Source organism: Protopterus annectens, chromosome 11.part0, assembly GCF_019279795.1.
Source record: "Protopterus annectens isolate FY-2018-M chromosome 11.part0, PAN1.0, whole genome shotgun sequence".
NCBI lineage: Eukaryota > Metazoa > Chordata > Ceratodontiformes > Protopteridae > Protopterus > Protopterus annectens.
In genome coordinates, this window is record NC_056745.1 from 289,653,759 (window position 1) to 289,679,510 (window position 25,752).

Here is a 25,752-nt window from a genome sequence, read left to right on the forward strand (position 1 = left end):
TCAACATTCCCAATGAATCTGCCCCTTCAGTTCCCAGCTCTAAAATAAATTACAAAAGTGTCCCAACCAGTTCAAGTTACAACCAGTGTCTGTACAGACTATTAAAAAGCTACTCCATAAACTTAAACCAACCACTGTAGGTGCACACTGCTTCCCAGCTGACTTTCTCAAAATTACAGCAGAAGCAATTGCATACACAGTAGCCATACTCATAAATAGATCATTATCTGAGGGTTTACTACCCACCATTTGGATGATCTCCCATATCATTCCTTTACACAAAGGGGCAATTCCACAAAATTTACTAATTATCGACTAATTGCCATCTTGTCACCCTTGTCCAAATTCCTTGAGAGAATCCTCCATACTCAACTCATGGGCTACCTTCTCACACATAAGTTTCTATCTAGCACACAACATGGTTTTTGCCCCTATCACAGCACCACCACAGCTCTAATGGCTTTCACAAATACAGCTAATCACTTCAGAAAACAAGGGCAATATGTATCTGCCATATTTCTTGACCTACTCAAGGCCTTTGATATGGTAAATCACAATAAATTACTCAAATTGCTCTCCTCCTTCAACTTTTGTAGCTCTTCTATCACTTGGTTCCAAAGCTATCCCTCAGGATATCAACAGGCTGTACAGTGGCAGCACCACCTTTGTTCTCTTCTCCTAGTATCCTTAGGGGTCCCACAAGGCTCCATCCTTGGACTTCTACTCTTCTCCCTATTCACTAAACATCTGCACACCACCAGTCTTCATGCATCTGTTATTCAATATGCAGATGACTCTACACTAATATGTGCAGCCCCCTCACTACAGCACCTCAATGACATTACCCAGGAATCTTTTTCTATCTATAGAAGCATGGCTCTCCAATTTCCAAGTGATCCTCAACTCATTAAAACTCCTTATCTTCCATCTTACAAGATCTCCTTCATCTATCATATCTTTTAACATTGAATCCAAGAATAAAACTGTTATCACCCCAATAACCCATACTAAACTGCTAGAGGTCAAAATTGATAATAACTTGAGATTTGATATCCACATTGCTCAATCCATTAAAAACGTTCCTAAGAAACTAGGTCTACTTTTCAGTAATAAACAATTTTTAACTAGAACTACAAAACCTACTATCGCCCACACTCATCTCCTGTCAGTGCTCCTATATGCCTCCCCAATTCTGACCAACCTTCGAAAAACAGATCTAACCACACTGCAATCCTGTTACAATAAAGTCACCAGATTTGTCAGCAATGCCACACATAGGTCTCATCACTGCACATCTCTTAAACAGCTACATTGGCACGAACTTCCCAACTCTTGCACTGTAATCAACTTGCCTTTGTCCACAAAATCCTCCATCACCCTGATAAAGTCCCTGCACTCCAAAACCTTCTACAATCATACTCTACTGATAGGGTCCTCCGATCCAGAAGTAAACTTCTCTTGGATACCATAAAAGCCAACAACACCATCGGTGAATCACTCTTCTCAAATGTCATCCCTAAAATCTGAAATAAACTACCATACACCATTATGTCAAACTCCTCCATGGCACAATTTAAAAAGCTACTATCAACTCACTTGTACAATGCTTGGCTATGCACCTGTAACTCCCATGGCTAATGCTAACCTCTGTATATGTAACCATGTACTGTTCATTGTGTGATAACATATTACTCTTCTTGAACTCACTCATTGTGTTATATCATACTACTCATCCTGAACTCACTGAAACTGCAACTAGCTATAATCTAATTTATCTGTGTTCTATATATAATGTTGATGATACCTCTGGTACACTGTATTTCTCCTCACTGTGTAAATACTACTGTTTGTATATGTATTGTCATTGCAAGTTTGTCTATTTCTACAATGATATTTTGTATTTCTGCTGGAGCTTTTCTCCCTGGGCCTCCGTTGAAAAAGGACCTATGTCCAGTCGGACATTCCCAGTAAACAAATGTCAAATAAAATAAAATAAAATAAATAAATGCTTTCTTATATACCATGCACATCAGATTTTTCAATAGTTGTAGTGATGTGGACAGCTGTTTGCATATAGTTTGTAAAGCTGTCTGTTAAAGTATAGCTGCACATTAACAACAGCAAATATTACACATTGCACACTCATCAATCTGGTAACATGCGGAACTTTAAGATCTTGACAGTTGTACATGGCTAGTTATCCATTTCAGACAGGTCTCCTAACAAATATGCAATGATGATATCACCCACTATAAGTTGTCTTGCAGCCTTGTAAGTCAGACGTGTGCAGTGGTGATTGTGTAAAATGCTAAGTTCTATAGTCTGTGTGCTTAGGTAGGAGTTCTGTTCTCACAGCAGATGAACTGGTGTGTGTGCTTGTGTGTGTGTGTGTGTGTGTGTGTGTGTGTGTGTGTGTGTGTGTGTGTGTGTGTGTGTGTGTGCATGCGCATGCATCTGTCTAGTCAAAAGAGTATAATTGTGTATCCTGCAGTTATCACTACAATCTCATGTAGTACCAATATTTTCACAGTTGGACATGTCTACACATCCATTTAATGTAGGCCTCCCAGCATCTTCTCTTAAATATGCAATGATTATGTCATCCACTATAAATTGCCCTGCAGCCTTGTAAAAGTCAGACGTGTGCTGTGATGCTTGCATAAATTACTGAGTTCTGTAGTCTGTGTACTTAGGTAGGGGTTCGGTTCTGACAGCAGTCAGCTGGTGTTTCTGTGTGTGCCTGTCTTATCAGAAGATTATAATTGTGTATCCTGCAGTCACCACTACAATCCCATGGAGTACCAATATTTTCACAGTTGGGCATACCTACACATCCATTTCATACAGGCCTCCTAACATCTTCTCAAACATGCAATGATGATGTAATCCACTATAAATTGCCCTGCAGCCTTGTAAAAGTCAGCTTTGTGCTGTGGGACTTGCATAAAGTACTGAATTTAGCAGTCTGTGGACTTAGGTAGGGGTTCTGTTCTCACAGCAGTCAACTGGTGTGTGTGTGTGTGTGTGTGTGTGTGTGTGTGTGTGTGTGTGTGTGTGTGTGTGTGTGTGTGTGTGTGTGTGTGCACTTGCATGACATTAGAGAGAGCATTTTACACCATTTTCTCCTTACCAGACACTGCTGATGTCATAACCTATAAACTGTTGTCCAACACTCTCCAAGTCAGACTTCTGCTGTGATATTAGTGTAATACAGATAGCATCAACATACACCAAAAGATTACTGCTGCAGCCATGAAGACACATGAGGTGAAATGAAAACATGTGGGGATTTCTTACCTTATGAAAACATATGCACAACCCGGTGATAATGTAAACATCACAACCTTATGAGCATAAGCACACCAAGTGGTAACAGAAGTCCTGAGTATGTGCAGAACATCCACATTAAAGGCCATAATCCTTCCAGAGTTTACAGTCTTCATCATGCCAATAACTGAGTACAATGTACCCTTTTCATGTACCTCCCTACACATCTTCCAGGGATGCATAACTCAAGTGTGCCACCTTTGCCACAGTGAGCTCCCACACATCTTATTGGGCATGCCTAGGTATTATTTTTGTTGCATAAACATTACTGTCTGATGGTGCAGAACACCCTTCAAGGTAATATAACAGATTCATGTGTGATACAAGTTCCAGTGATATACACAGTACACGCATAGCTGTCTGACATTGATGGCATGGGTTACATTTGTGATAGAGTGGAATGTGCCATATATATCCCATGCACACCTGTCAACTAGCCTAGATTGATCATAGTGTCACATACAGATATAGCAGTGTCCATCCTAACACCTCCAGCAAATGTTACACTGTCAGGATAGTGTGTTTGATTACTTTCATAAATTGCTGACACATAATAGTTGTACAGTTGTGTTTGTGCAGAACTATCTATGATCACTCACAATCACATATGTTATGTCATAGACATGGGATTACTAGTGGTATTACTCTGATATTCTCCATGATTATGCATGCTTCTGTTTACTGTTGTCCATGAACCTGTAACTATCTGTCCCACTTGGTGGAGACCTATGCTGACATTACAGTCATATTCAGACAACTCATTTTGTACAGCTTCACAATATGCACCTAACCCCTGTTGTATAGGACATCTCTGATAGATGCCCTCTCCATTGTTCATATCAGGATGCTTATATCACAAAAACAGCCTTTTCCATTGTTATGTCACCTTCTGTGACAGTCACATAATAAACATTTCCACTGTGCAGTCCATACTGTATCATGTTGATATGTGATTAGTGTTCCTGCTACAACTGTCTTAATTTACAAGTCCTTATCTGCTGTACATTAAGATGTTTCACCTGTCCTCTTTCCCTGTGCTCATTCCTAGAATTCATCTGTGTGTCCCTATTCAATACACAGACTTCCTCTGACTGTTTATTTTACATGGCAGTCCATGTACAGTTACAGATCATTTATACAACTTTTGTACAGAATGCCTGAAATGGGAATCCACAATACTCTGCACTGCATATATTGCCCTGCAATGTGTTTGAACCATAAACATTGCTATATTATTAACCCTGGTAATCATTTTGGCATTCTGTGCAATCCCACAGACCTAGTTTGCCTGTAAATAAACAGGTCTACATGTCTGCTGCTATCCATGTTACTTTACATAGTTTCCATGGTTTCCTGGCTGGCGACACTGTTGCTAGTCATGAAACCACACTTGCTTATGTTTAAATGTAGTGCAAGGCATGAATATGTAACTAGTGCTGCTGCTCATCACACAAACATATAAACTCCATGTAGGCTTCTCGCAAAGCCTACACAGAGTTTATTGAATCCCCAGGAATATGTATTCACTCCATACATTTTTCAGTGTAACTTAAAATTCCTTTGCTAATTTTTTTTCCAAGTATAATGCCATCCAAGTGAGGCATGGTTAGGAAACTGACATTCCAAGGTGGTTGGTTATTTCCATAGAATTTCCTATCTGTTAGGCATTTAACCAGTTGTCAGTGATGGAGGTGTGGATTGTTTAATCCCTACCCACAGCTGCTACAGTTAGAAAAGCATGAAGCCCAATTGTGTAAATGAAATACTGGTCAGTAAATGCTATGTTTTAATACAATGCTTATTTCTTTATTATTTACAGGTAAATAATTGTATGGCTGGCATTTTGTGAATATATGTTTATGTTTGATACTTCATTGATGTGTTCAGTGATGTGGTTTTAAACTGCAAAATTGTTTGTTTTACATTTGATGACTATATTCCTTATGTGTCAAGAACTTCAAAAGTTTATTATAGTATGTTGACAGTTCATTCATTTGCAGTGGCTTATTCCTTTCAAAGGTAAGTCAACATGTGCTGAAATCATAATTAAAGTTTAAGCAGATCATAACTAATTCTTAACATAATCTTTCTGATCACTCACTTTCTCTTTGTACGTCAGGATTCCAATATTTATTTTGTTTGTGGTGAATTTGATTTGTTCACCATTCTTTATTGAAATTAGTATCATTTCATGCAACATTAATCTGGCAGTTCAAATACTGTCAATGCATTAAAAGTCTCATTGACCGAAAAGCTAGATTGCACTTTGGATTTAACTATTCTAGTACATGTATTGGTTCCATTTAAATTAATTTATATACTGTGTTCTTTATGAAGTCACCTACAGTACAAAAACACACAGTGCATGTGCAGAAATCTGCTCTGAACAATATTTAAACAAAAATTAAACAGTGTAAGTCACAAAGGAGGCGGAGTACAGCAGAAGTAAGAACAAAACTCCAAATTTAATTCCAAGAATGTGCACTTATAACATACGGATGAGCGCTTTCACCATTACAGCTTCTTCAGATCCTTGTATAAAAGTTATAGTAGACCTCCCCTTATATAAGCAGCTCAATTAATCAATTAAAAACAATTAAAAGCAATGCTGGAGAATTTAAAGAACTCTCCCATATTTAAACATATTAATATAAAGTAAGACAAAAAGATGACAAAAATATATATAAAACATGCATGATGACCTAAAAACATGTAAATAAACATTCTGACAAGTTAATATTGATAAAATACATAATCTAGAACATATACAAATAAATAATAGTTCATTTTATGTGCCTGCATTGTCTCAACTTAGGTTTTATAGAAGCTCTATCATTCAACCCATGCCCCCTATCAGCTTTCAAACGAATGATCCAGTCAGTCTCCTTAGATTCAGTAAGATTCATAATATTACCACCCCTCTTATTCACAACAATTATCTCTAGGACCCGGAACAAAAAAGTTTGATCATTGTCATTGGTGGTTATATGTTTTGCTAAGGCATTGTGTAAAGTGCCCTTTCTCATGTGGTAAATATGCTCTCTCATTTTATCCCTTAACGGCCAGTTAGTTTTACCAACATAGATACTCGGGCATGCCTGACAAGTAGCTAAGTACACCACATTAGGTGTCATACAATCTGCATCTGCCGTGATGGAGAAAATGGTGTGTAAATTCGGGTGTATAAACACCTCATTGCTATCAATAAATGAACAAAAGTTGCAGTGACCACAGGGTTTAGTGTGACCAGTGTTCTTCATAATCCTATCATGTCTGGGGTGACAAAGCAATCGCTTTAGGTTGCTCTTATTCCAAAATAGGAAACTTGGTGTCTCCCCCACAATGCGTTTCAAGTCATCATCAACCAGGAGAATATCCCAATGTTTACTAATAATTTCCTTTAACTGATATTGATCAGAAGTATACAGAGTAGAAAATTTAATAGAACTATTTAACATATGATCTCCAACTGTTTGATCTTGGACCCTGGGTCCAAAGTATGGTGCACCTGAAGTGGTGCGTGACATGTATGCTTCCTCCATGTATGGTATAATCTCATTATCCTTGTATCCCCGGGTCAGTAATCTATTTCTCAGATTGTCTAATTCTGAGATGAATCCCTGTTCAGTGGGATTCAATCTCGAGGCTCTAATGGCCTGTCCTTTCATTATATTCTTAAAAACAAATTGTATATGGATACCTTATGATTTATACACCCACTATACCGATTATACAAGGTCTCCCCAAGGTACACAAAAATATGAAGAACCCACCCATGAGACCCATAGTTTCTGGTCGTGGTTGGGTAACTGAACATCTTTCAGTTTTTCTGGAGAAACATCTGAGATGTGTATTGAATGACAATGTTACAGTCTTGAAGGATTCCAAGCAATTTTTGATTGATCTGTATGAATGTATTGGACACCATGATAGAATCTCTAGTTGTACTTTTGTGACTTTTGATATTCAATCCCTATTTACTGTAATACCTAATGATATAGGACTTGATTATGTGTTGAATTATCTGAAAGCACACAGTACTTACACTGCAGTATTGATAGACCTTATAGTTCATTTTCTAGAACTGGTCTTGGAGAACAACTTATTCATGTTCCAAGACCAGATCTATAAACAGTGTGATGGCATAGCTATGGGCACTCCATGTGCGAATAGATACGCCAACATGTTCCTTGCATGTTGGGAGGAACATGTTTTATTTAAGAATGCACTTTTCTGCGGAACATGTGGTGTTCTACAGAAGGTTTGTTGATGACCTTTTTGTCCTTTGGAATGGAACATCAGAACAGCTGGAATCAATGCTATCCATTATGAATAACTTAACTGCATTCCTTACTTTTACCATGAATTATTCCACACATAGAATTGATTTTTTAGACCTATTCATTGAGAGATTAACAGATGATATGATAAATACAGAGGTCTACCGTAAGGCATGTCATTGCAATTCCTTGTTATTAAGGTCTAGTATGCACCCACAATTTGTTTTTAAGAATATAATGAAAGGACAGGCCATTAGAGCCCCGAGATTGAACCCCACTGAACAGGGATTCATCTCAGAATTAGACAATCTGAGAAATAGATTACTGACCCGGGGATACAAGGATAATGAGATTATACCATACATGGAGGAAGCATACATGTCACGCACCACTTCAGCTGCATCATACTTTGGACCCAGGGTCCAAGATCAAACCGTTGGAGATCATATGTTAAATAGATCTATTAAATTTTCTACTCTGTATACTTCTGATCAATATCAGTTAAAGGAAATTATTAGTAAACATTGGGATATTCTCCTGGTTGATGATGACTTGAAACGCATTGTGGGGGAGACACCAAGTTTCCTATTTCGGAATAAGAGCAACCTAAAGCGATTGCTTTGTCACCCCTGACATGATAGGATTATGAAGAACACTGGTCACACTAAACCCTGTGGTCACTGCAACTTTTGTTCATTTATTGATAGCAGTGAGGTGTTTATACACCCGGATTTACACACTATTTTCTCCATCAAGGCAGATGCAGATTGTATGACACCTAATGTGGTGTACTTAGCTACTTGTCAGGCATGCCCGAGTATCTATGTTGGTAAAACTAACCGGCAGTTAAGGGATAGAATGAGAGAGCATATTTACCACATGAGAAAGGGCACTTTACACAATGCCTTAGCAAAACATATAACCACCAATGACAATGATCATACTTTTTTGTTCCGGGTCCTAGAGATAATTGTTGTAAATAAGACGGGTGGTAATATTATGAATCTTACTGAATCTAAGGAGACTGACTGGATCATGCATTTGAAAGCTGATAGGGGGCATGGGTTGAATGATAGAGCTTCTATAAAACCTAAGTTGAGACAACGCAGGCACATAAAATGAACTGTTATTTATTTGTATATGTTCTTGATTATGTATTTTATCAATATTAACTTATCAGAATGTTTATTTACATGTTTTTAGGTCATCATGCATGTTTTATATATATTTTTGTCATCTTTTTGTCTTACTTTATATTAATATGTTTAAATATGGGAGAGTTCTTTAAATTCTCCAGCATTGCTTTTAATTGTTTTTAATTGATTAATTGAGCTGCTTATATAAGGGGAGGTCTACTGCGACTTTTATACAAGGATCTGAAGAAGCTGTAATGGTGAAAGCGCTCATCCGTATGTTATAAGTGCACATTCTTGGAATTAAATTTGGAGTTTTGTTCTTACTTCTGCTGTACTCCGCCTCCTTTGTGACTTACATTATATCTACTTTACGGAACTACAGCGTTTGCTTGCTGAGCAGTGGATTTTATTTTATTATTTTTTATTTTTTTAAAAATGAAACAGTATAAGGTTGCTGTACTTTGAATCATTCACATCCCCATGCAAAAGTGGTTTAATAGCATTACAATAATTTAGCGATTTACTGCTTTTACAAGGCAATCACAATTTGCCTTTGACATTTGCAGGGCTTGCAATTTTATGTTTTGTACTTGCTACAGAATCCATTCTAGCAAGTGTTTTTTGGCTTCCATTTAGTGTGTGCTTTATGGACTTCATAAAGCATAGTTTGCAATGGAAAAAAATTCATGCCAAAACTCAGTCTATTAAGCATGGTCCATTTCTGTTTCCATTCTTTTTCATTTTCATTCATTTGTATTAGTATTTTCAATTTTTGCACATTTTTACTGCAGGTATGTTAAGCATACTAAACCAGACTTTGATTTTAATTTAAGTTACTACTTTTTTCTCATTGAAATGACCTCTGTTTCAGTTACATTTATGAACTTTGGATCATTTTACTGTGTGTGTGTATTAATACTCACTTTTTCACTAGCTTGCTTGTGTGGGCAGATTTTGTTTCACTGTAGAAACTAGCATCAGTGTAAAAAAATGTCCTTGGCTTCTGATTAGTTGTTTTGTCCATAGCTGTTATTGCTTACATAGCACTAGCATGCATATGATAAAGCATGGACCCAAGCCCTGACACTACAAACCTCTTCATACTTTGCAAAGAGAAGAGATCTTTCAATGTTCTATGCAAATATAAAATAAAAAGGGCTGAATTCACCCACTTTATCAGTAGTAAATAATATTTAGTAATCAACTACTTTCCCAGAAAGGTACAGAAATTATAAAGACATTTCTGAATGAAAGGGGAAAAATATCATTAATGTGTTATAGCACAAGACGAAAATAGTTGCATTCTGACAATCTCTTGAGAACAATACTAGAAGACCTGCTAGATTATGTGAATTCAGAAAACAGTGCACTGAGAGACTTTAGTATAATAGAAATATTGTACTACACGAGAAAGGCAGGACTGTTGCATAACCCATGTTTTTGGAAATACTCGGGTGGCATTACTGCCTAACAAAAATAATCCCCAAACGTCTTCCACCAACATTCTCAAATCAGTGTTCTCCAAGTCATTTGAAAAATAACAAAGTCACTGGCATCAACTGAGACCCACTAAAAAGTAATTGCTTATATACCTCCCAACACCTTGAAAACACAATGCCATATATGTTTACGTCTTTATCCAATGAAAGGTAACCACCAATCACAACAAATCATAACACAACAAAAGAACAGTTGTGATGCCCCACCTCTGGCCCAATAATCATGGAGCCTCAATCTTCACCACTAGAATGAGTGAGGGAACATACATTGGGAGGATGATGGATGTACATTGGGAAGATAACAAATACACACACAGTATTTCCAGATGCAGCTCTTTGCATCAAGTGTAACTTCCCTTAAGAGTACACAGAGACCACAGTCAGTCCGGGGCTGGTTTCTACCTCTTTTTCCAGATTCACAATAATACTCCCCACTGGCACAGCTATAGAGTTGACATCTCAGCTGAGTCACCAAGCCAAGACCTCCAGCATCCTCAATGTCCAGCTAGTGCTTCATGTCCCTGCCCAAGTAACTGACACACATGCAATTTCACACACAGACACATACACACACACACACGTACACACACACACACACACACACACACACACACACACACACACACACACCTGGGAAAAGCTGGCACAGGTTTACTAGCTATGCCCCCTTCTGCCCAGACTATAAGGTAGTTTTCTCTGCCACCAGTCACTACTTATCAGCTACTTTAAGTCCCTTAACAAGTGGTTTACAATTTTACTGTGTAATGCTACTGTTAATACAAATGGTAGTTTGACCAAGAGCAAGGCTATTAAGAGTGGCCCACACAGTGTCACCAAACAAACATGCAAGTACTCACATAACTTAAATATCTCTAGACAGATCAGCCACAATGAAAGGTTTAAATATATTTAATAATAAATAATAAAAGAACAAGAAATACTTTGTATATACTTACATCAGAGTTCAAAATCACAGGAAATATTTAGAACAACATTGCAGGACAGTCTCAAATAAAGAAAAACATCTAAGCTATGCTTTGCTATATTTCTGACTGTATCTAGGAGAATTACTGTACCCTAACAACTTACTTCTGAGCAAGCAAGGCAGATGCAGGCATTGAGTGGATCTTGATGTTGTTAGGTCAAATACAAAATACAGAATACAGTCTCTCACTAAGAGACTTCCCAAATTAATATCTCAAATATTACTGCTGGGATAGCTTGCAGAATGAAATTGTTTGTTGTCATCTGACTCTATTCCCAGGTGAAAACCCCCACTGATGCAGCTGGTAGCATTTAGCATCTGTCTGTGAAAAGACATAGACAAGGTCTTTCCTTAGATATAAGGAAGATCCTGGAAGTCATAAAGCAATAAAACACTGCCAATACAATGCAGAAAACTTCTAGTTCTAAACATTGTGTCTGTTACTGCACTGAAACTGAAAGATAACATACTTTTATTATGTGGCCATAAGGTAATTTAATTTCAGTTATTTTTCTGAAGTTAACATTTTGTGTTCCAGTTTCCAGTGTTAAAATATATACATCTGAACAGTTACAATAGTGCAGGTACATTTCTATTCTATTCCAGTATGGCATGTTGTGGTTACATCTTTAAACAGCACTTTATAAAATACCTCTTCAGCACACATGTCTATACAAACATCTTATATGACATACATTTCTAAAACATTTGTAACACAAGCATATGAATCATTTTGATATTCACAAATGACATAATTATTTACTGTCAGCCCAGCTATCTGGGATTTTGTATCTCCTTTGGTGACACCAGTCACAAAACATTGAGCATTGTTGTGTAGTTATGTTTCATTCTCTTGTAAAATCAGTAGTCCAAAAATTCAAACAGCTATCTTTACAAGATTCAACATATTTTCTTCAGTGCTTCCAAATAAAGCTCCAATACCCTTCCCTTTTCCCATCATGTACCGCAGTGTCTAGTCTCTCCAAATCTTATGTGACTGCATTCAATAATGCATAACAATTAGCCAAAGGAATGAAGTAGGGAATCTCTAGGCCAGCTACCACAGAGGCAGAGAAAGGAAGGACAGGATGTTACGGAGGATGGACTTACATCTTAACAGATCTGTTATTATGGTAAGTACATAACTTTCATATTTGACATTATGAGGTCCAGCCTCCATAACTGCAGGAAAGCAAATCCTCCTGGCAGGCATCACTGTGAGAAAATTGTATGGCTAACAGTGACTCTAGAGGAAAACCATAATCCTGGATATTAAATTCAACTTATATTGCTTGCAAGGATATTGATAGAAAACCATATAGCTGCTGCAAAAATATGATCAAAAAGCTACATATCTAATGAAGGCTGTAGAGGTTGCTACTGGTCTAGTGGAATTGGCCTTAGGTGTTGAATTAAAACATTCCTGTATTTATTGTGACAAAATTAGATGCAATCAGACAATCACTTTAGAATACCTAATATTCTTTCTGTCTCTGCTTAATTTTAGAAAATTTTATAAATTGCTGGCTGGTAGATAGCAGAATTGTATGATTTTATTTTAAACTAACAGAAGGCACTGGAAGGAGAACTATGCAGCCAGTTATGGAAGATGTAGGCTCCTTAAACTTATACTGTTTATTATTGACCAGAGCTACATCTCTCTCTTATATTCTAATATGATGACATTACTGCATGTACATTAGTAAGTACCTCATTAACAGAGCTGAGGAAGGGGATGTGGGATGCAAGATGATCTAAACAGTTATCATTCCTCAGTGGTATCTACTTTTGTGTGATAGGAAAGCTTCAAGTCTTCAGATTATGGGGCTTAGAGGAACACATATGAGAGCAAACTCAACTAAAATCTTAATATAGGCATCTAAGGTACTCAGGGACAAAACTGGATTGGATTGCATGGCAAGGTTTATAAAGACCCTGTTGGTCATTAACCTAATATAAACCTATGAACCTTTAAAGTGATTTGCTGAGGGGTTTGTTGTGTACTTTGCTCAAAGTGAATTTCAGGTACAGTTCATCAGGGTCATATTCTTTTCACTTTATTCTGATAGTTCAGCAATGTGTAACCACTCTGAAATTTAGGACCTCTAGGTCAGCTCTGTCTTGGGAAAAAGGAGCTTTTACAACTCCCTGTAGAAAATATTCATTGCATACTATACATGTAAACTATACATATATATGGATCACATACGTTCAGGTTTGTGATTGGTCTTTGCCTATGTTATGTATTAAGTAATGTCTCACGTCATTCTTTAGATCTGGTGATGAAGTACTTGCGTTCAGGTAAAACTGGGTATGTTATACAGCTGTGAAATCTATCTTGTTTGGTAGCATTGCAACAAAGTTAGACACAGTGTTTTTGGCACTGTGACTTGTAATACACTGGGAGAGAAGATAATGCTAGAATGATAGGGCACTGGGCATTCTAGAAGTTTCAAAATAAATCCTCTTTCAAGATTTCAGAACTACAAAATGCAGTCACACTCTTGTTACCCAGAAATCAGCGATAGAATAGTCATGTAATAAAAAACTATAAGATAGCCATGACTGCCTGAAACTCAACTCATCTTAAGACATTATGATGCTTAACTTGATATTCTGGATTTTAGTCTTGTATCAGAAACCACATCTGAAATATTATCTATACATAGAAAGGACAGCCACTGTGCATTCTGGGCAACTAACAACACTTAAACGTAACCCAGTTCAAAACATTTGTATAAGGTATCCATACTGTTCTGCCTGGGTGCTATTTTTATAGTGCAAAGCAAATATATATATATATATATATATATATATATATATATATATATATATATATCACAAAGTTCCTAAATTAACTGAAGCTGAACATGAACCTGCTGTTTTTTTATTTTGTGGAACTTGTCATTGTTTTTATTGCTGTCTTTATTAAAATAGTTCATAAAAGGTAGAAATAACATTACAATCAGCTATACTTTTCATATTGCCCAGTGTCCAGGTTCTTCTGTTGACAGGGCAGATTTGAAATTTGACCCCATCTTTATAATCTGTAGTGCCATTAATTGTTGCTCGGAATAAGTGTTATTTTTATACTATGATTATAAATCATATACGTACTCAAGAATATGTTACAGGCCTGCGTACACTTTGTGAACTGGGTCCTGCTGACACTGCTTAATCTTTTGCTTCAGACTGCTTTTAATCTGTCAGTTGTAAAGCAGCGTTACTCTCTAAGTAGCCAACGTTCTCTAATCTTTGACAAGCCTAACTTGTCACAGCGCATTTGGTGCTTAATGTTACAATCTGCTTAGTCAGTGAAAAAAGTCATTGGCGTGGCCATCTATTAAGGCCTCAGAACTGTCAACGTTAGCCAGCTAAATCTGTAACAATGTGCTTGAAATAGCAGCTACTTATAGATATGTAGGAAACCAAGCCATAGCTTTTGTAGCCTCCATGTTAATGTCACTTAATCTTTTTACATAATATAAAAAAAACAAGGATGATATAATGATACTAAAAATCATAAAGTAACAAAAAATACAAACATACACAACTAACTATAATAAATGTCTTAAAATTAGATTATCATATATAGCATATTATAACTGGAATAGAGAAAGGCATCAAGAAAAAAAACTGAAAAGAACAAAATGGAAGTGCAAAAGAAAATGCAGGATTAATGTCAGCTCCTTACTCAAACTACCATAATAGTTCATTCTTTCTCAACTGCAGCTTCAATGGTCTGTTCCTGAAGTTTGTTAAACTTACAAATTTATTGAAATTAAGGCAACTATTAAGTGTCTAGTCAAACTACTTTTCATGTCCTTTCTACCCATACCACATAGATGCTCGTAAACCATTTACACAATGTAAATTCAGTTTTGCCAGCATAATATGCTGGGCATAAGGAGCATTTTGCTAAATATATCATGCATTTTGTAACACAAGAAATGTTTCCTTTTTTTTGCCTGATCATAACCTTCAATGGTCACCTCAGTAGCACCCAGCATAAATCTACAGTGGCTACCGAAGGATTTTGAAAGTAAATAATTTTGAAAATGAAGTTTAGGGGTCTACATTAATCCTGCAATTTCTTCTGCACTTCTGTTTTATATTATTGGTTTGGTATTTAGGAAGTTGTGCAACTCCTAATGTTTCCAGGTTACATAAACATCTAGTGAAAAAAGATCTTTGTTTTTCTCTAGTATAAGATCATTTATCTCATCACATTTCTGTCTGTTGGAGCACATCCTGCAAGTTGTGCACACTATAGAAATGTAGCTAGAATTTCTGAAGATTGTTCACAAACTTCCAAATTTTACTTCCTACTCCACAGGCCCGAAAACCTGAAGGCTGCCAATACTCATCAGTGCATGTTTATGACAGTGTACTTTTTCAATACTGCAAATAGAAATACAAAATCCTCTTGAAAATGATAGGCTTAAGTAAAGCCAAAATAAATATGCCAAGGTTTTTTTTAAATATGCCAATGTTTTTTTTTTTTTAATTTAAATCTCAGTTCATCGCATTTCACAAAAATATATCCTCATCAATAACAGCTTCACATCATTGAATGCCAGGTGTTGAGGCAAGGTTCATAGTTTAGTACTAGGCTAACTGCCATGTGTGGGTCATTTTAAGTCTAGCCAATTACCCCATGTGAGAATCAAACACTGCATCTTGTGTCTGCAAGGTAAACACCTTAACTATTATGCCATCCTCCCAACCTAAAGGCATCACTCCTAAGGCCCAAACCCAGGACCCTATGCACTACAGTCAGATCAATGCACCACTAATCCAAACCAGCTCTGGAAAGGAAATGGGCAGGACAGGAATACCAGATTATGATTTTTTGTAGTACTTGGAGATTTAGCTGTACCAATGGAATACAATGTAAAGACAAAAAAGAAAGTGCAGGAGCAGGAAAGCATTTTACAGCTTTAAAAGCTGCAACACTCTTTGCAGTGTCTCACAGACGGTGGCCAGAAGTAAAGTGTATCTTTGTGCTTGTACAACTTTAAATGCTGCGAGGCATTTTGGTCTGCCACACAAATACACACACACACACACACACACACACACACACACACACACACACACACACACACACACAAAAGAAAAAGCATGGCAGCATGAAGTGTATTACCGGTTTTGGCAGTATGGAGTGTGTTACCGCTTCTAAAGATGCTTTACCTCTCCACTTCTATTCTATACTGTTTATGTTCTGAAAGATGCTTAACAACATTGTCTTTCTTCAATTGTTGGAGCTCCATGTACTACAAATACTTTAAGGTCCAAGAACATAAAGCAGTTTGGAAAAGGTGTATTGTAAGGAAGACATGTACATGCCATTGCCTCCACATGTACATTTCAAATATGATTATTCTATCTATAATTTTGGTACACTACAAGCTTTTATGTATCACTGCAGTGCTTCACACTATAAGTACTACAATCCTGACTATAGACCACTATAGTGAATCAAAAACACTTAGGGTACTAGAACTACTAATTTAGAGGATTCCTTTTAGGGAAAATTCTTGAATTTAATCCACAGACTGTCCTATCTCTGCCTCCAATGGGAGCATTCCAAATTTAGCATCCTATAGTTACAATGTCTTGTAACTTTCCTGATTTGCTCTTATTCCTCCCAATCCAATCCACTATCCATATGTTTCACCCGCCCCATCTCTATAATTACCTCATATTCTGTGATTTGATGTGCTCATATATCCATCCATGTTGCACCCCTGTTAACTTTAATCCCCAATCGTGTCCCATTCTACTTGCATTCTAAGGTCAATTACCTTGTTATTTCCTAAGGGGTCATGTGAGGCCATACCATTGTCCTCTTTTCCTTCTTCCACAAAGACGTCACAAGTTGAAACCTTCCAAGATAACCTTTATCTTTATTCCTATTCATCCAGCCCCCACAACATCTTTTCTGACTACCTGCGAATACTTTTGCCAGTCTAATGCTCTACTTGAGAATACTGATACCAGCATTGCCTTCCCTTTTGCCAGATAGAAGCTCTCTAGAACACATAAACTAAACAAAATGTAGCCTCACAAGGGCTCGTTACAACATTAAAGATAAGTTAAGGCTCTCTTGAGAAGATTAATTAGGTTATGTACTTCATCTAGTTTAAAGCCTGTCTTCTATATAGTGTTTGTGTGTGTGTGTGTGTGTGTGTGTGTGTGTGTGTGTGTGTGTGTGTGTGTGTGTGTGTGTGTGGGTGTGTTTATATATGCACACACACACACACACACACACACACACACACACACACACACACACAGATACACAAATATAGGTAAGTATATGGACACACATGCATATATACATATATAGAGAGAGAGAGAGAAAGAGAGAGATATACATACACAGATATACACACACACACACACACACACACACACACGTATATATAAATAAAATACACACACACATACACACACACACCCACACACACCCACACACATACATATGTATATACATATAGACACACACACACACACACACACACATATATATATATATATATATATATATATATATATATATATATATATAAACACACACACACACATATATATGACACACACTTTATATGTATATATATATATATATATATATATATATATATATATATATATATATATTATAGAAGAACCTTGTCAATAAGTCCTTTCATCAATAAGTAAAAAGCCGGCACAGCTGAACAAAATGTGCTGACTTTTTCATGATGAGATTATTGTACAGTGGGGATCATGAAATATGCCCTTTCCCCACTATAGTACAATGCTAGAGTTTGTATATATATATTTTTTTATTCTTGTGGATCAATTATTTTACTGTTTGACAATTGTTTCTGATAACAGGGATGTCGGGAGGCATACGCACTGTACTGATTTTAGTAAAACTTATTTAGAAGAGGGGGTAGCTTTTTTAATTAAAAAAAAAAAAAACAGCATGGCTCCTTTAAGTTACATTTACATACCAACCAGTCGGAATTGAGCTCACATATCAGCCAGTCAGAATTACATCATCATGTCATGTCCGGCTGTCTGGCTGTGAGCGGGAAATGTGCATAGCTAATCACAAATGGATTATCACTGTGGAAGGTGAACAGATTATCAGGTAAGGGGTTCTTGCGGGAAATGTGCATAGCTAATCACAAATGAATTATCGTTAAGGGATTAACAGGTAAGGGTGTGTGTGTGTGTGTGTGTGTGTGTGTGTGTGTGTGTGTGTGTGTGTGTGTGTGTGTGTGTGTGTGTGTGTGTGTGTGTGTGTGTGTGTGTAAGTACAACTGGTTACACTACTGATTATTTTTAAAGCTTTTTTCAGTTGTTGTCAGAGTTTACTACTATGACTTCTCTTGCTTGAAAGTTACCCAGATTGAAGCTTCATGGCTTTAACTCTAAAACTACACATACGGCTATCATCCTCTTGCAGGCAAGCCAAAGCCAATGTAATTCTCCTTCAAAAGCAAAATAGCTCATGCTCTTCATCTAAAGCACTGCTTAAACATCTTCATGGGAGGTCCACTGGTAACACGCCTTTACTGTAGATCTGGAAGTAGGGTTTGTGTGTTTGCTAATCCTGCCATGCTTTCTCATTTCTTTGCAGCACTTTGCAGACTTTCAGAGTGGCCCTGTGTGGTAAGTGTATGTGATGATTGCAGTATAATGCTTGAGCCACTAATGGATTATGTCACACATGCAATCGATAAATGCATTATGTCAGGAAAGATATTGGGTGATTCAATAAATGTAAAAGGTTTGTGTGACCAATGGCTTGCAATAAATAAAGGTGACCCTGTTTGCATCATTGGAAGGAATGTCTTTCATTGAAGACTGCATTATTTACTGGTCTCAGAGCAGTTGCACACATTACTAGTGAGGATTTGTCACATTTTTCTTTCCCTCTGTTGGATCACGAAATATTTATGGAACCTACTCTGACTGGAATCAGACAGGGTTCAACAGATGGCTGGAGGACTCTTTGGTGATAATGAATAGTGGAGGTACACCATCCATTAAAATTCAGGTAGCTGGCAGTTTAAGCATTTGGGTTGCTTGTTTGTATCCTCAAGGGGGAAGAGTTTTAAAAGTAATTTAAAGGATATAGTTAATGAGGAAAAACAAAGTTGTACACTAAACATGGTCTAACAAGAAATATTCATATGCAACAGATGGAAGCATTAGTATCAAAAGGAAAATCCACTGATTTCAGAAAAAGTTTCTTTCAATAAATAATACAAAGCAACTAAGCATGTCATGGCAGATACACAGGACAAGACAGGATTAACTTGCTCTTGAAGTGAATTGTCTTGCACTGCTAGATCGAGGGGGAATGTCCCTGGGTACTACTTGCCTGGAGACTGAAGCTGTACAAGGCAAAGGTTAATATCTTAGCTATTAAGGTTTCAGGGGAAGCACTGACCCAGTCAGGGGATATATATGTAAGACATTTGTTTTCTTTGCTTTCTTTCACAAATGGTTATACACAGGTCCTATTCATAATTCCTTGGAATATGAGATCAGATGTACAAAATGTTTGCAATCCTTACAACTGCCACATATGTATAGTGCTCATAAGTCTAAGCTGTTTAACCCCATCATGATAGATAAAGTAAAGTAAGCTACTAAATCGTTAGTGACAGAAAAGGTTTCTGGTTTAGATGGCATTATGGTATGTCTGTACACATTAATGCAAGAGGAAGCGATCTCCCTTATGACCTTTTAATGGATATTTGCTTTAGGGAAAATGTGTATCTTTGTTTATGAATCAATCTTGGGAGTTCTCACAAAGCAAAGGAAAGAACCCCCCCGCCAAAAAAAAAAAAAAAGAACTATAGGCCAATCTCATTAATCAATGTTGAGTGAAAATGCTATGCACACATTTTTAGCACAAAGAACAAAGCCAATGTTAACACATTCAAGTCAGCAAGACTTGTGAAGGAATGTTTTTAACACTAATGCATTTTGAAAGGTTTACAAATAACAAAGCTACAACAGATTTAGGCTGTTTGATTTGATTTGTCTACTTACTGTTTATTTAGGCTAATCTAGAGGGCCATGACTTTTCTGGCCTTTTTGAAGAGACAATTAAAGTGCTATATCATTTCACACATTAAAAACTACTGACATGCGCCACATTGCCCCCTCCTTTTACCCTAACTAAAGGTACTTGACAGGCAGCCCCCTGTCCCCTTCCCTGTTCCTACTGTGGGTAGAGACCTTAGCCAGACATATTACAGTAGGTAACACCATGTCTGGAGGGAAAGTTGCAGGGACAGAGGAAAAGATCCTATTATAACAAGACAATAACTGATAACCAGAGCAATGATATCCTTGTAGTGGGCAGACTGACAGATTTTATGAGGACTGTAAACAAATAAGTTTAAAAAAGAGATATTTTTTCTAATCAATGCAGTGACGTTCTAAATGCTAATAAATAACCCTCAGGTCCACTTACTGTGCTAAAATAAAGCCCACTAAGGGATTGGCTGTTCACAAATGTTTGCACTTGAATCTGGTTATCTCTCTCACTGTTGGGTACACTCAACAACACTGGATACTTTCCTTCCTCAGGGGCTCACATATTCTAGCAATATTCCAAAATTATACAAGCAATGTTTAAAATGTGTCCCTGGTTTTTGGGCTTTTGCCCCCCCCCCCCAATAAATGTTGTTTTTTTCCAGATTTCTTGTGCTGCAAATTTCAGAGATACAGCTGAGTGTTGAGTACATTTTAGAAGGAGCTGAGAGCTGCAGGGGAACTAAAGTTTAGTGCTGCTTATACTAAGTCAATGTGTACTGTTAATAGCACAACAGGTAATGTACTTGCTTTTGATGTAGAAGGCTGTGGGTTCTTCTCCCACAGTAGGTAGATGCATTGCTGATACTGTACTGTGTTGTAAAGGTGGGTAGATGCTGTAGTCCTTTTTGGCAAAGATATCTAGTAGTAACTATGAACCTGTTATCAGTTTGCCATCCATTCCCTATTGCAATATTACTAGTGTGTCATTTTTTTAATGCAACATAGGCAATTTATTCCTCAAGGGCAACAGGCACTTTATTTGCAGATGAAACCATGAAATATAAAGTTGTTTGCTAGCAGCAGCCTCTTCATTAGTTAAAGATTTCTTTAATGTGGAATTATGTAGATGGCTTTTACTAGTTCAGAGATTGTGCATATTTACTGATACTGGTAGACTGTAGAAGTCTGAGTAGAATTTTATGATGGAAATGTTCTGAATTGGGCTGTTTTGTCATTATTGGTGCATGCATTTTGTTTCATTGTTTACTGGAAAAATGTTCAAAACAATAAATTTAAAATGCTCTCTAACAACTATACTGTATTGTACAAGGAATATAATTTAATACAGTTAGGAAGGGGTATCAAAGAGCACGTGTATGTTTCATGTGCAAGGGACCTATGATTTGAAAACAGCCCAAAGTTAATCTTTATCTGCCACTGGCAAAATGTATTTTCTTTGAATGTGGGTTTCAATGCTGTTTCAATGAATGTGAGTTTCAAGGGCAGAGACGTTTTAATGCTAAGTCTAGTTTCATTGTGAGACTGCATTGCTTTGTTTAGCAGATATTTATTGGTGTTCGTGCTGTAAAATGCAAAATAAAACTTTTCTGGCAAATCATTTAGGAATGAAGTCACTAAATAATGACCGACGTTAAGTTTCAGACGTCATAATCTTCAGAAAAATGCATGCTAAATCAAGACCTGTTATTCTATCAACTGTCTTAAGTTTATACAAGATCAATTTTTAGTACTATTTGTATGTTCCCCCAATATATTTGGCCTTGTCCAGATTTCCTGCATTAAGAGGTTGAGAGGTATGTGCAAATAAATCGCTTTATAGAATTAGGAATATCCAAACCTCTCAACTGTCCCCAATTTTGGCTCAAAATGTTGCTCTCCCCCTAATAATCCCCTCTGCAAAATAGCAATTTTGGAAGAAAACTTGGAGGGTTTACAATTACAAATAACTGTAATGATTAGAGTTATACATTACTTTTATTTCAGAAATGCATGTAGATTCTCTAATTTTGTCAGCTGCTCAAGTTAACAGTGCTCATATTAAAATGGTGTCCCTTCTTTGACAGGTTCCCAGCTGCATTGTCTGGCAATTTTATATTTTTGCATCACATTTTTGGTCCATTTTTCATAAAATTGCGGTTTTCTGGCAAATTAGTGGCAAATCAGTAAAGACTGAAGTTAGAAAATAATGGCAGACATTTGAGTTTCAGATTTCATACTTTTCAGAAACTTCGTACTAATGCAAGACCTACTACTATTCTATTATTTTTCTAAGTTTATAAGAGCAATATTTAAAAAAATGTCCTTATTTTTGGGCCCTTGCCTCAGTTTTATTTATGGGTTTGTTGTTCTAAGAGGTTGAGAGGTGTGTGTGTGTGTGTGTGTGTGTGTGTGTGTGTGTGTGTGTGTGTGTGTGTGTGTGTGTGTGTATGTGTGTGCGTGTGTGTGTGCGTGTGTGAGGTAGGTAGGTAGCATACGTCTCAACTGTCCAAATTTTGCAGAATGTCCAGATTTTTGCCCCATATTTTTTGTCTGTTCCTCATAAATTTTGTGATTTTCTAGAAAATCATTGAAGGCTGAAGTTGCTAAATAATGACAGACATTTGAGTTTCAGACTTCATGTTCTTTAGAAAAATTCATACTAGCACAAATCCTGTTATTCTAGCAAATTTCTAAGTTCACCAGAGAATTATTTAATATCTGTCCCTGTTTATTTTAGGCTTTGTCCATATTTCTTGCACTAAGAGGTAGGTAGGGGTGTGTGTGTGTGTGTGAATGAAACACCCTAGTTAGGGGTAGCAGGTGGTTAGTAATTTACTCAAGCTCACAACCTGTACCTTAGTTACAGAAAACAAAAGCATGACTCCTCTACCCCAACTACCATGCTGCATTTTTCAAAGAACTGACTTTCAGGTTCATTTTCAAGTCAAGGAACCGAGTTTGAGTGAATCTATATTATATTACTGAAGAGGCATTACAGCGAATGCCTCTTCATCGACACTAAAAGAGCGAACCGTGAATTGCGAGAATGGCCGTAGCTTGGCTGGGGAGGGGGTAGCAGTTTGAGAGCTGTGAGTACAAATTTGAAAATCCTAGCTACACCCCTGTCTGATAATGTGTGGCTGATGGTTAGGTGCCCCCCCCCACACACACACACACACACACACACACACACACACACACATATTTATGCTACAGTCTTCACATATACATTTTCAATTTGATTATACTATTTAAACATTTGCTACACTGTATCATTTTGTGAGCCACTACAGTGTTTCCTACAATATTATTGGCTTATGTCCACCATTATAATAATTATGGTTACCAAGTTACTTTCTATATTTTCTAGATTAGGGTTAGATTAATGTTACCTTATGGTGACTGTATAGTGTGCCATACAGGTGTAACTCATTAGTATACTGTATGTAAGGCTTAAGAATCTCGTTTCCTCCTGGATAAACAAATTGGTAGCCCTGGGCAAACTGTGAGGCAAGCTCCACACTCCCCCATGCAGGGTGGGTTTGCCACCTGCACCCTATTACTTAATATAGCATCCTCTGTGGTTGCACAACTTTAAAAAAAGTTAGTTATGCTTACTTAGATGTTTTCAGCATGGTATAATACACAATCAGCTCAGATAATTATGGGATATGCATGTAATTTTGTTTTCACTTTACTGACAGCCTCATTCTCTCCAGCAATTAAAGTCGGAAGTATTTCCATGGAAAAAATTATCCTTATCATACCTCTCAACCATACCGAATTCCTCAATATTTACCAGTTTTGAGGGCAAAATAATGTAGTGCCACGAATTCTCCAGTGGCCTCTTTAATTCCTGACTTTTTTTTCATTTATTTATTTTTAATTGCAACTTTAAATGTCTGACTGATGTCACCATGCATCACCAGCCTAGAGAATGACATCAGCTTTGTTTAACTGTTTTGGAGAGAATATAGCAGCAGCAGTGCAATAATTTTAAAAGTTTTGTTGTGTGACTTGTGTATGACTGCCCAGTACCAACCACATGCAGCCGCGCCTCTGGGTAAGAAAGAAAAAGAGTATGTGTAGTGTATGCATTGCTATCTGTATTATTGTTGCAGTCCGCTCCTTTGTGTGTGTGAACGGAAATTTATTTAAGCATGGATGCCAGTCCACTCCATTAAGTCTGCTCATTAAGCCACAATTTGTATGGGTACTGTGGAAATCAACTTAAGTATGGCTGCCAGACCAGTCCACTCTATTTACAGAACTATATTATTGTGTGATGTGTGAACGGAAGCAGATACTCAGAAATCTTTCCTGCCGTTAATCTCTATCTGTGAGAGATGGATTATTATTGCTGCCATTAAGGGTGTGTGTGTGAAAAAGCTGTCTTATTATTGCTGCCATTAAATGTGTAAATCTATTTTAAGCTGTGTTGCCACTGCCGATCATCTATGTAAGTTGGGCGTTAATGGATAGATTTGCCACCATTAAGAGTGTTATTTCTACTGCTGCTGTTAACCTCTGTTTGTGCTGCCATGCCAGTTTGGGAATTCGCTGCCATTAACCTAACAGATGCTGCCATTAAGAGTGTTATTTCTGCTGCTGCTCATAGTTAAGTTGAATCGCTAATCTGTTTGTAAGTTAACAGTATTTCTGCTGCTGAAGAGTGTGTGAACTGTGAATTGCTGCCGTTAATCTCTGTGCTACCATGATACCAGTCCGAGAAATTGCTGCCATTAACCTAACAGATTTGCTGTCATTTTTCTGCTGCTGCCTGTAGTTAAGTTGAATTGCTAATCTACCATTAACAGTATTATTTCTGCTGCTGAAGGGTGTGTGAATTGCTGCTGTTAAACTTTGTTTGTGCTGCCATGCCAGTCCGGGAAAACAGATTTGCTGCCATTAAGAGTGTTATTTGCTGCCCGTAGCTAAGTTGAATTGCTAATCTGCCATTGTTATTTCTGCTACTGCTGAAGGAAGGCTGAGTGTGTGCTGCCGTGAAGTTATTACTGCTGCTGAAGGAAGTGTGTGTGTTGTCATTAAGTTATTTCTGTTGATGGAAGTGTGTGTGCTGTCATGAACCAAAGTTTGTCCTGACCTCTTGTTACTAGCGTTGCAAGTCACACTAATTTTATTCAACCTGTCACAACTGGTTTTCTTTTCAACGTAGTGCAAGATAGATAGTTGTGTGCTTGGATCTAACTAAGACCAAAGACTAGTGAAGAAGACAGTTACAGATCGGAGATTCAGAGGAGCTGCACAGCCTTAAAGGCCTAAACCTGCATTCAAAATTGGCCCAGTCCTGTCCTGAGGATAACTTATACCTAACGGAAATGGACTTGGGCAAACAGCGAGTGGACAGTCATAGTTAATTAAAAAAAGATTTGCCACCATGCATCAAACTGTCCAGATGGGACTGTTACTTTTACATAATAACTGTCCTGGTAATCTTTTGTGCCAGAGATCAGAAA